Source organism: Mesoplodon bidens (assembly GCF_964165515.1).
Source record: "Mesoplodon bidens genome assembly, chromosome: 1".
Taxonomy (NCBI): Eukaryota; Metazoa; Chordata; class Mammalia; order Artiodactyla; family Ziphiidae; genus Mesoplodon; species Mesoplodon bidens.
Window position 1 is genome coordinate 32,063,511 of NC_138176.1, and position 12,726 is coordinate 32,076,236.

General features: G+C 53.5%; 1 protein-coding gene across 1 annotated transcript in view; it reads left to right on the forward strand.

The window, feature by feature from the left end:
• The window catches only part of SLIT1 (slit guidance ligand 1), a gene marked incomplete at both ends in the record, with an annotated part of 170,847 nt that overhangs the window by 100,642 nt on the left and 57,479 nt on the right, over window positions 1-12,726 (forward strand). The gene's annotated exons all lie outside the window — the stretch shown is intronic.

Here is a 12,726-nt window from a genome sequence, read left to right on the forward strand (position 1 = left end):
TCACTGCTGACACGTGTACGCTTCTAGACGCCTCCCCACCCTCCTGTCCATCGCTTTGATGGTTCTAATGTGCTGAGCCAGTGTAGCATAGTGGGTTAGCTTGTGGGCTCTGCAGTCAGACAGCCTGGGAAAGTTATGACACCTCAGTTATGCTACCTGGAAAACAGGTATGGTGAGAGGTTTTTTTTTTTCTTTTTTTAATAGACTTTTTTTTTGAGAGCAGTTTTAGGTTCAGGGCAAAATTGAGTGGAAAGCAGGGACTGTTTCAATATACTCTCTGCCCACCCCCGCCCCATGCCGTAAGCTCTCCCACTGTCAACGTCCACACCAGAGAGGTGGGAGTATTTGTCTCAGAAAGCTGTTTTAAGGATTAAATGAGATAATTCGTATAAAACATATGAAATACCTAGCACAGTGCCAGGCTCATAATAAATCCTTAATATATGTAGCTGTCATCATCAATAATAGGAACTGTGTGTTATACAAGCATCAGTGATGATCATTAAGGTCCTAAGGATTGAAATGAGCAGCTTTTGTGCAAGGATCTGACGTGGCCAGGCCATTTCTGAGCACTTCTCTGTGCTTTGCGCTATGTCCAGGCAGTGGGAGGTCTTAGTTCTGGAGAAATGGGGCAGTATCAAGCTTCAGCTCTGTCTAGAAGTAGCTTAGTGATGTGGATTGTGCTCAGGACATGCCTCTCCTGAGTCTAAGAATGGGTCCCTTGATGCTCATGATGGTGCTCTCCTGACCCTCCGTGTATATACTATGAGCCAGACTCTCTGTGGGCTTATAAAAAAAAAAAAAGCTGGTGATACAAGGTTTGGCGTGTGGGCCATCTGGGTAAGGTGGAAGGTGGCTAGAACCCAAGGTCTTTGGATTCTGGTCTTTAGCCTTGACCAGAAGAGCTGCTGAGAGGCTTCAGCACCACGGACAGCTCCGCGCCCAGCCCCTCCGCCTGGCTTTTCTGGGCTTTCTTGCTGCTGTTGCCACCTGCAGAACACACTCAGCCAACTAGACACCTTCCTTGCCTTGTAACATGACAAGGCTCTGTTTTTCTGCCTGTCTAGGAGGTAGTTAAGGGTCTTCTACCCTTTGGGCATCCCTGTGAATGTATATGGAGGGGATGTGAGGGGCTGCAAATATTCTGGGGAGGCTGACCTCGTGCCATTCCAGTCCCCCAAGTTCCCCTTTTCTTCTGAGAAACTCCTAAGGCCAAGACTCAGACAGGGCCTGGACTGCTCTGAAGGGGATGGGGGGACAGTGGGCGAGGTCTCTGGTAAAAGAAATGGACCCCATTTTCCCCTTACGAGCCAGGGAAGAGAGGATTGGGAATGCCTCAGGGGCTCAGTGATACTCTGTTGACCTCCTTGGTGGACCACTCCTGCCGTGGGCTTCAGTCAGACGTCTGTTCTGGCATTAGCTGCTGTGCCGCATCGGCCAGGGCCCCCAAGTTCTCCCTGGGGAAACTCAAACTAACAACTTGGTCACTTGTCCTGAGTGGAGCCCCCTCCCTGGGTGCAGCTTGGATTCTACTTACCCAGTCCTGTTGCCCCTGTGCCTGGGTCTTTCTCTTCCCAAACCACATTGAATCCTGCCCATACCACTCCCGGGTCCTTATGAGGGACAACCCAGAGTCTGCCCTCAGAGCTGGATGAACTTAACTGAGAAAAATGATACGAATGAAGGATGGTCTGCGTGCATGCATCCCTCAAAATATTCTAAAATCCACCCTGGCTCAAGGCAGGCCAGTGGAGAGCAGCGCATGGGGTGGGGTTGACTTGTCTGCAGAACGACTTCTCCTGAGCTCTGATCCCAGGCCATTAGCCTGGACTGGCAGAGTATAAGTAATTGCCCTGTGAAACACACTGCTGTGTCAGAAGCAGACCAATTTACCAAATGTCATTTTGCTAAAAGCCAATTTGCCAAAAGTCAATTCACTGAATGGCCAGTTTGTCAAATGACCAATTCATCAAATTGACTTACTTTTTTTTTTTTGCGGTACGCGGGCCTCTCACTGTTGTGGCCTCTCCCGTTGCGGAGCACAGGCTCCGGACGTGCAGGCTCAGCGGCCATGGCTCACGGGTCTAGCCGCTCCGCGGCATGTGGGATCTTCCTGGACCGGGGCACGAACCCGTGTCCCCTGCATCGGCAGGCGGACTCTCAACCACTGCGCCACCAGGGAAGCCCAACTTAACTTTTTTTAAACTACTTTGCGTGAGTCGACTGGTTTGCGTTTCGCCTTTATGATAGTATTTTCAGGACTGGTCCATTTGTCTCTGGCCCCGCTCCTGGTGTTTGAACCACAGTGAGCCCAGCCCCAGTCTCTCCCTGTGACCGCAAGGAGCTGGGGCAGGGAAACCCAACAGCCCCTAAAAGGCCTTTGTGAAGACAAATGGGAAACAACCCAACTAAAACCAAATTGGTAAAGGAAACAAAAGAAATTTAGCAAATGGGCCCTTTGGAGAACTGGCTGGTCTGTGACTCGGCTTCTGGGGAACTGACTCAGAAGGAGGCAACCCCATATCCTTGAGCCTCCTTTGGGGATGCTGGGAAATGTCCTGCTTTTCTGTTCTGCTGCTGCCCCTTGATGGGACCCGTATGAAGCCTCCATGCTTGGTTTTATTTATTTATTTATTTTAAACGTTTATTTATTTATTTATTGGCTGCATTTGCTCTTTGTTGCTGAGCGAGGGCTTTCTCTAGTTGCAGCGAGCGGGGGCTACTCTTGGTTGAGGTGAACGAACTTCTCATTGCAGTGGCTTCTCTTGTTGCGGAGCACGGGCTCTAGGTGTGCAGGCTCAGTAGTTGTGGCGCACGGGCTTAGCTGCTCCGCGGCATGTGGGATCCTCCTGGACCAGGGCTCGAACCCGTGTCCCCTGCATTGGCAGGTGGATTCTTAACCACTGCGCCACCAGGGAAGTCCTCTATGCTTGGTTTTAGAACCAGGAAAGGCCATGCCTCTCCCCCAAGCTTGTTTTCATCTGTGGACTTGGTGAATTGTATGCACAACAGTCTCCACATCCTCCTAGGCTGGGAGAAGCCCAGGCCCATATGTAGCAGATGCAAAGGCTTTTGTAGGGTGTACTTCTCCCTCTTGTTTGATATGTCTACTCATTTTTGTCTTCTTTTTTTTTTTTTAACTCTTCCTCTGGTTCCTGTTATCTTACTCCATTTTATAATGTATCCCTAAAACTGCCTTAATTCCTTCCTGAAACAAGGCAAAGAAGGAATCCAGACCAGCTCTGAAGGCTCTTCTGTTGGCCCAGGCCCCAGGCCTGCCTGGCGGGGCCCCAAGGTCATCGCTCCTCCAACGTCAGCATCTCAGCCCATCCCACTGGACCCTGAGGTCTCATCCTGGAGCAGGGCACTGTACCTGCTCTTCAGGGAGATGTGTAAGCAGACATGAACTGCTGCAACGGAGACAGATGCTGTCCTACCCTGGGATACAGCATCTCACCCGGCACAGTCAAAATGCTCACGTGCCCACAGGGCCTGCTTTCCCACCTCCTTGTCTGTTTGATGTTGATTCCCAGTCCTTCATCACTTTGGGGTGGGCACTGTTTCTGCCATGCTGCCCTCTGTGCAGTGTCCTCTCAGCCTGGGGATTTCCCCACCGCTTAGAATTGTGAGCCCCAGTTCTTTGGGTGTTGGTCACCTCAGAGATTTTTTCCACCTTTGTCTCCTCTGGGGAGGATCAGGGAGGCAGGACATTAGCATTTGTTGAGTGCCTTCAAAGCACCACGCACTGGAATCAGTGGTTTATATGTTGTTTTTAAAAACTTTTCATTGAAGTATAACATATATTCAGGAAAGTGCAAATTTCTGTACATGTGTTATGTATTTTCATATATATAACTCGCTGAATTTTCACAAAGTGAACACACCCATATAACCAGCAAGAGATCAAGAATGAAAACATCACGAGCACCCAGAAGCCTCTTGTACCTCCTTCCCGTCATTAATCCCCTCACACCAGTAACCGCGATCCTGATTCCTAACAGCATAGATTCGTTTTGCCTATTTTTGTGCTTTATTTAAATGGCACATGTAGTATCTAATCCTCACTATATAACCCAGCAAGAGGGAGCTGTGGTGAACTCTCCTTTACACGTGAGCAACCAGATTCAGAGAGGTTGAGTAACTTCCCAAGGTCACACAGGCAGTACATGGTGGAGCTTGGAATCAAACCCAGGGTTGTTTGGCTCCAGAGCTCATGTTCTTTCCTCTATATCTTGATTCTTTCTCCTGCTGAACCCCCCTGCCCCTTCCCCACTGTGTGCCTGGGCTGGGAATCTCTGAAGTTATTGGTCCTAACAACTCAAATGTGTCTGGGACAAGAGCCTTGTCTCCCCCAGTGCATCCCTGCTCAGGACTCAGCAGAATGCCTGGGGCTTCTTGGGGGCTCAGTGCATGGTGGTTGATTATAGGGAAGGCCTTGCCCGGCACTCAAATTAAGAGGGGCTTGCATTCCCCCACCTTCTTCATTTGCCCGATTGCCGTTATTTTGTTCTTGCCATGGTGGCTGGGACCTGTGCCTTCTGGTTTGTTTCCTGTTTGTCCTTGAGCCACTCACTCCTGCATGGGACTCCAGCCTCTGAGCAGCTTTCCTTGGCAGGGCTCTGTGGTTGCTTTGTGGGGTGCGTGCATCTCCTCTGATATCTCTATTGTGGGAATTGATTGCAGTGATGCTCGGTAGCTGCATGACAAACAGCCCAATTCACAGAAATGTTACCCAGGCTGGTTTTATGGCGCCACGATCCAGGGCTCCTTAATGTCTCTTCCTAATGAGGTTTCTGCAACATTAACTCCGTGGGTCTAGAGGGAGGGGGGCTGGCCACAGGAGGGTGTGTGGCTTTGGGGTGGTGTGGTGGACAGGAGAGGAAGGGCATCTCTCCTGCTGACGGTGCCTGGCGTGCACTGGTAGCTTGGAGCAACCCATTTTTCCTGCAAAGCTCCAACCCCACCATCTATGGTGTGAGCCTCCAAAATTACCTACGGGAGTTTGGACATCAGGAGTTCCTTGGGAAAATATTGGGTGTTTAACACTTTTTAAAATCTCAAGGCCTCACAGAGCATGCGTGAGCTTTAATTCCATGAATGTCGTAACCACCTTAGGAGGAGAGGGGTGGAGAAGGAGAGGGGTCAGAGCTGGACCACCCAGCAATTAGTAGGGGTGGTTTGAAGCCTTGGCGGCAACACGATTGCCACCTACTGTGTGCCAGACAGTCTTCGGGATACATTCACGTACCTTTGTCTGTTTGCCCATCATAAGCTTGTTACAGATGAGGAAACTGAGGTGCAAAGAGGCAGCCAGTTGATTCTGAGCTTGCTTTTGAACCCAGGTCGCCTGACTCCCCTCCCAGACCAGCTACTGCCCAGCCAGTGCCTCACCCTCCCCTCACTGAGGCTCCTTTGGGGGACACAGGCTTATCTGATGGCCCCCGCCATTTATCCTAGCTAGCCTGACTCTGGCCCTCGGGAGGAGAGGAGAGGGGATTGGGGAGCACAAGGATTAGCAAGGGGAACTGGCTACTTAGTGCAGCCTTAGGAGAAGACAGAGGCAGCTGCCAGGTGGGGTGCGGGTGTCTTTCCTCTGTTTTGACAACAGCAGGGGAGCAGGGCCCAAGATCAAAGGAAACTAGGCTGTGGATGGTGGGACCAGTTCCCCCTTCACCCCGCCACCAGCCTGTCCTTTGACACTACTCCCTGGTCTCTTCTGCACTCTCCCCCTTCCCCCGACCCAAACTTGACTTCTGGAGTTGATGAAACAAACTCATCCACACTGAGAATCAGCCCCTGATAAGCTTTCAGTTTGCTCTCCTGGGAGCACCTGAGATTTATGAATGACAAAGTCCCAGTCGTTACCTTGAGGTTGGAGCCCAGGCACAAAGGGTTCAGGTCCTTATCACCAAATGTCTCTCAGGAACCCGCCTTGAAGGTCACTTGGAGACAGGTGCACGCACATGCCACATACCCACGGAGGGTAGATCTGGGGCCCCTGAATATTGTCCGTGGGCTGGGGAGCCTGGGCGGGGAGGGGTAATTGCAGAACTAATTTCCCTCCTGGGTGGGAAGGGTAGGATTTGAGGGGAGGCTTGAAGGATAGGCAGAGACAAAGGAGGGATGGTCCTGCCAGATCCCAGGAGCACCTTAGATGCGGGTGTGCACCTGGCATCCCAGCCCTGGGGTGCATCCTGCAGCAGGGACCTGGGGTACAGAGCAGCCCCCTGGGGCTCTCTCCCAGCCCCTGGCTGGGGCCCTGAGCTGGAGCTCAGGTTCCTGTTGGCATGGAGGAGCTGAGTGCCTCTCAGGCAGCGTCCCCCTGCCTCAACCCCAGCAGGAATGTACGGAGGGCGGTGGTGCTAATGTCGTGGCTGTCACTGCCCTGCCTCTGGTGAGCACCTCCTCTGTTCCCCATGGAGGTGGGCAGTGGCATGCCGCAGGTGACGTCAGAGGCTGCTCTTCCCTCTCTCCACCCAGTGCGGGTATCTGTGTCCAAGTCTCCTCCCATCCCGCCCCCTAAGGAGTGGGAGTTGTCTCCTCTGCCCCTGGCTTTGAAAAGCTGGCGGGTACAGGGGCTACAACCCCTTTGCTTTAGCCCTAGCTGGGGACAGGAAGAGTTTTAAGCTTCCCTCTGTCAGATGCAACACTTTTCTTTTTAAAAAATTATTTATTTATTTATTTTACTGCGTGCGGGCTTTTCTCTAGTTGCGGTGCGTGGGCTTTTCATTGCGGTGGCTTCTCTTGTTGCGGAGCACGGGCTCTAGGCGCGCAGGCTTCAGTAGTTGTGGCACATGCACTCAGTAGTTGTGGCTCGCGGGCTCTAGAGCGCAGGCTCAGTAGTTGTGGCGCACGGACTTAGTTGCTCCACGGCACGTGGGATCTTCCCGGACCAGGGCTCGAACCCGTGTCCCCTGCATTGGCTGGTGGTTTCTTAACCACTGCGCCACCAGGGAAGTCCCAGCACTTTTCAAACTTTAATATGCATATGAATCACCTGGGGGGATCTTACTAAAATGCAGATTCTGATTTAGTAGGTGGGGCTAGAAAGTTCATATTTCTAAAACTCCCAGGTGGCTCTGCTGCTGCTGGTTCAGGTGCCAGAGACGTGGGTGCTGAGTCACCAGCTGAGGGTCCTTGGGCGGCACTTCGCAGCCGCAGCAGCATGAGGGAGGCCGCCCGGAGCTGGGCCCACCCGTGTGTGATTTAATCCTCCCGACCTCACTGGGAGGTAGTGCTGTTGGAAGGGGAGACCCAGGGGCTGGGAACTAACCGCCGGTCGTGCCCGGGATCACACAGCGGGCTGGTGGCAGAGCCAGCCTCCAGCCTCATCCCCCTGATTCCAAGAGCTGGATTTTTCAACCCTGACCCTCCCTGGCCCCCCAGCCCTGAGGCCCATGAAGACAATTAGTAGTGGCAGCTGACTCTGCCAATCCCGGCCAAGAGCACCACACACAGCCTCAGTTAAGCCCCATGACCCCACGATCATTCCCACTTTACTGAGGAGGAGACTGAGGCTCAAGGCGTTAGGAAACTGCCATGAGGTCCCTCGATGGGGAGGTACGTGGCCGGCTTCAAGGCCCAAGGCCCAAGTCCTTAATCCGCTAAGGGAGCCCTGGGGGAGGTGTCCTGGAATAGTCGGGCTGCCCTGGTTTCCTCCAGCCCCATTCTGGGCGAGCACAGGGTAACCAGCGGGCGAGGGAACAGGCCAGGTTGCCCAGAGCCTCCGTGTGGCTTGAAAGGCAGACAGATCAGGCCCCCAGCTCCGCATTGGGGCCGGCAGGGAGGGGCAGGAGCCCATGCTGAGTCTGGCTCTGGCTGGTGCCCAGCATCCCTGGCTGGACACGCCCCCTGTGCTGATTCCCTCAGGCCGGTCTGCCAGCAGGACCCAATCTGGTTAGAGCGTGAAGGGGGATTAGCAGAGAGAACATGGGGTCCCGACCTCGGCTTTCTAGCCCCTGCCTGTCCCAGCCCTGGCAGAGGCTGGAGGGATGGGCAGTGTGCAGGAGGAGGGGCGGTGCCCAAGCCAGGCTGCGGGCTTGCTACCCCCTTCTCTTCAGGGAAGGGGGACCCAGCTGGGGTCATTGGGGGTGTCCCAGACCCCGGGGCTGGAGGTGCTGGCAGCAGCTCACGTCTCAGGGCCCTTGATCTTGGGTGGTGGGATTCAGGCAGGGGGATCTTTGCCTGCAGCACCCTTACCTCGAGTCCCCCGGGTGGACCCCAGGGGCTCCAGCTCCCTGTCCTCCTGTGGGTCCTGGGAGAGTCACTTACCTTCCTCAGAGGCTCCCCCACCTCTCTGCTCATGCTGCTGGGACCACCTCAGAGCCATGGAGGGTGATTATTGTAGTTCCGAAAGGATGGGTGAGGGGAAGGGCAGGGTTGATTATAACACCGGTGGCAACAAGTGCTTCTCCCCCCAGCCCCCGTCAGAGCCCTCACTCGTTGGGTGAGTGTTAGGCAGAGCAAGTACAACCATACCCAGCGCACGGGGAAGAGGTCTGGCCTCACGAAGTTCACACAGAACCAGCCATCCTGCCCCAAGCCCCGGATTCTCCCTCTCAGTCACATGGCCTGTCCTAACTCCTTGCTTTAATCCGGAAAATGCAGAGGGATTGGAGCAAGAGAATCATGGGAGGATCCACTTTAGTTCAGTTCAGCTAAAAATCACTGAGCCTCTGCAACGCACCAGGTGTCCAGGGACTGCCTGGAAGCAGAGATGGATGTTAACCAAAAATCAGTATTTTATTACATCCAGTAAACAAATATTTCATTATAAACCTGGATTAGTGCTGAGAAGAGAAAGCGTCGGGACCCTGGGAGCCTGCAGCAGAGGGAGCTGTCAGAGGACGTGTCTGTAGACTGAGATGTGAAGGATGAGTAGGAGTTACCATTCCTCCTCAAGAGTGGAGGAAGGATAGTCTCGGCAGAGGGAACGGAAGTGCAGAGGTCCTGTGGCAGGAGGGATTCGAGGCAATGAAGGAACGGCAGCACATGTGGTGTCATGGGCAGGGGCGAGAGCACCCAGTGCCTATCACATCAGAGCCTGCAAGGCAGGTACCACTTCTCACCCCCATTTTGCAGATGAGAAAACTGAGGCCAGAGAGATTAGTGACTCACCCAAGACCACATGATTTAAGTGGGTGAGACAGGGCTTGTTGAACCCAAGTCTCCAGGGTGACACTCAGCTGTGGGCATTCTCCTCTATGCCCTGGCCTCTCAGTGTGTGCTTCCTGGACCAGCAGCCTCTGTATCCCCTGGGAGCGTGTCAGAAATCTAGGACCTTATCCTTTCCCGTAGAATCTGTCCCCAGCCGGTCCCTTGACTGGTTGCTGCATCCTTGCTCTTGAATCTGCTTCTCGCTGGCCTGCCTGAGGCGTCCTTCTGAGCTGCTGTCCGCCCTGTGGCTCTGTGCCCTGTGCTTCCCCCTGGCCAGGATCGGGCCACCAGCTGCTCCGGGTTTTGGGTTGTCCTTCCAGCTCCAGAGCCCTCCCTCTTCCAGGATGGCCTGTCTCAGTGTATCTCATTCTGCCCTGACACACCCTAGGCCACGCACCTCACTTCAGGGTCTCTGACAAGGTCACCGAGGGAGAAGAATAGGGCAACATCGATCAAGTTTCAGGGAGAAAAAGGAGGCTCAGGGCCTGGGAAAATATGATGAGAAAAGTTGTAGGTGGTACATTTGAAGTTTGCATGCCAACCTGGTGAAAATGGATACGAGAAACTTTATTTCAAAGAGGTTTGGGAAAGACAAGACAGTTGTTGACCAGGTAGGGGATCAACGGGGCAAAAAAAAGAATAGCTTTGTTTGGGTTTGCCAAATGGCTGAGCAAGCATCCAAGTCCGGGGAAGGCTTCTGGCGCCCCCTAGTGAGATAACTGGAGACAACAGTCAGAACCTTAGCAAAGGGATAGGCGGACTGTGCTTAATTAAGGCTGGACAAAAGCCCGCATTTCTTTTTTTTCTTAAGAGTTTTATTTATTTTTTTAAAAGATTTTTTAAAATGTGGACCATTTAAAAAGTCTTTATTGAATTTGTTACAATACTGCTTCTGTTTTATGTTTTGGTTTTTTGGCCCCGAGTCATGTGGGATCTTAGCCCCCCCCGAACAGGGATCGAACCTGCACCCGCTGCATTCGAAGGCAAAGTCTTAACCATTGGACCATCAAAGAAGTCCCCAGCATTTCTTAAATATTGCCAAATGGAGGTACTAGAACAGAAGCATAAATATTTACATGAACCCTCTTAATCTTCTTCAAAGCCCTGCGTGGTAGATATTTTAATCCCCATATTACAAATAGGGAAATTGAAGCTCTCAGGTGTGTAACTTCTGCTGTAAATGGCAGAAGCAGGAACTGAACGTAGACCCTTCCGTTGCAGAGTTCGGGCTCTCTCCACCACCCTCTCTGCTGTCAGCACTCTGCATTTTCCTCCGCCTTCCAAGGCTCACCTGTTTCCCTCTGGTCTAGAGGCTGGCCTCTTTAAGGTCTCAAATTCAGTTTCCTTTACTCATTTTAACAGTGTGAGCACCGGCTCACTACTGTGGCCTGGCCCTGGTGGATCCACACCCATCCCTGGACCCTCACCTCAATAATTGGCACTTGGTGTCCACTGGGGGCAGCGTCTTTTCTCTATAAGCTTTGGTGCCCCAGAGCCGTGTCTAAAAGGCCATCAGATCACACCCCTCTCTGGTCTCACCTGCCGCCTTCTCTGGACTGCGAGGCTTCTTCCTGCCAACGCTCTCTTCCCAGCACCTCCTGCTCTCAGCTACTCCTGGATCATGCCGGGCTCGATGCGTCCTGCCTTTGACAGACCGTTCCTGCCCCTCCCTTCCCCGCTTAGCTCCCGGTGTGCATCCTTACAGAATTGCTCTGCCTGAATCATACTTTGATGTGATGTTATTATAAGAAACAGACACTTGAAACCCATTTATTATAAGGATCTAGCGTTATTGATGAGGACACGCAGTCATTTTTTATAAAGACCCCTGGAGAAATTCTTGTCTCAGTGCCCAAAACAGCTCTAATCCCAAGAAACTGGTTCTTTTGAATTTATACATCTATCGGGGATGCAGTTAACTGACCAGGTTTCCCTTTTCGCATCAGCTCTCAGAAAGCTTAGAACCTACCCCCTGTCCCGACCAGGCAGCTGTGTGGATCACGTGGTGCTGCATGCTCGGTGTCCGATATTGATTTGTCTTTTCTTTGCCCTACTTTTTACTCCTGCTCTCTTGCTGTTTTATAAATCCCTGTAAGTCACCTTAAAGCCTTTCTGGAACAAGGTTGGCCTAAATCAATAAACTAGTCGATACAAGAGAGAAACCTTCCTTGCAGGATTGTAGTGAGGATTAAACGGAATAATGGTTGCGAGTTGTCAGCCCAGAGTTTCCTCCCAGGCTTGGCTGAAGGGCGAACTGCTAGCTAGGGCTGAGATGAGGGTGCTACCAGAGGTCCCCACTCCTGGGCACCCTCCATCTTTCTGAAACCTGGGAGGCCGGGGGGGAGAGGGCGGAGAAGCTGCTGCCACGTTAAGGGACAGGCACAGGCCTGTTATAGTGAGGCCAGACACAGCGGGAATGTAGTTTTGGAGGAGAGAGAGGAGAGGCTGTGTCACAGGCTTGAGACGCCTTCCTTCAAGGAGAGACGGAGCAGGGAACAGGGGGTGTGATGGTGACAAAGCCCTTTTGGACCACAGGTGCTTGGGGCCGGTTAGGCAGCTGGGGGACAGGAGGGGTCGGGGTTTGGAGGGGAGGGAGCTCACAGAGGTTGGCTTACACTCTGTGCAGGGGGCAGGGTTTTGGGCGGTTTGCGGGGCAGGCCTTGCAAGGCTTGTATTCCCCTGCTTTGCACACAAGGAAACTGGGGCTCAGGAGGGAAAGGCTGAGCCACAGATGCACAGCCAGGAGGTGGGGAACCGGGATTCGAACCTGCCTTTCTGAGGTCAGGGCCCCATGCGCTCTGCTGCGATGCTTCTGTTTTGTTGTCTCAGCAGAAAAACCCAGGCAGAGGGGAGCGGTTCCCGCAGCTCAGGGGACAGTGCACTGAGTGGCCCTGTGGGCTGTGTTCTCAGGTTTGGGGTGAACCCTGAGGCCCGTGGGGTGAATGGTTGAAGGGATGGAGATGGTCAAAGCCCCGTGGGCCTGGCCCAGGAGGAGGGTCCGGGGTCTGCAGAACTGCCCGTCCCACGTGGGGACAGGCAGCCCCGACCCTCTGAGGTCGCAGTTCCTCCCAGGGCTGCTGTGCGAGGGGAGGCTCTGGAACCTGACTGCCAGTGTCAGATTCTGGAGCCGCCACCCTCCAGTGTTCCCTCAAAAAAGCTGTGTAACTTCCCTGAGCCTCCCTCTCGTCCTTTGTGAAAGGGGGACGGCAGTAGTATTTGCCCCATGGTTAGTGCGAGGCTTAGGCGCGCTCACACTTGTGACGCGCTGGGCGGTGCAGGCGTTGGGGGGCGGTTGTTATCAGCGCGGTGGGAAGCAAAGGGGCGCTTGTAAAAGTCCGCAGTGAGGATTGAGAGAGGGAGGAGAGGCAGGTGGACGGGTGCCTGAGGCCCAATCCTGCTGGGGAGCAGAAGCTGAGTTGCTGAGTCCCTGCAACGCCTCCCCCCTCACTTCAGGACTTTAATAATGGGGAGATGATGGAGTCCTCCGAGGTCCCTGCCCTCCAAGCCCCAGGGCAGGGATGCAGCACGGCAGTCCCTAGGCCAGCACGCTCAGTGCCCCGTGTGGATCCA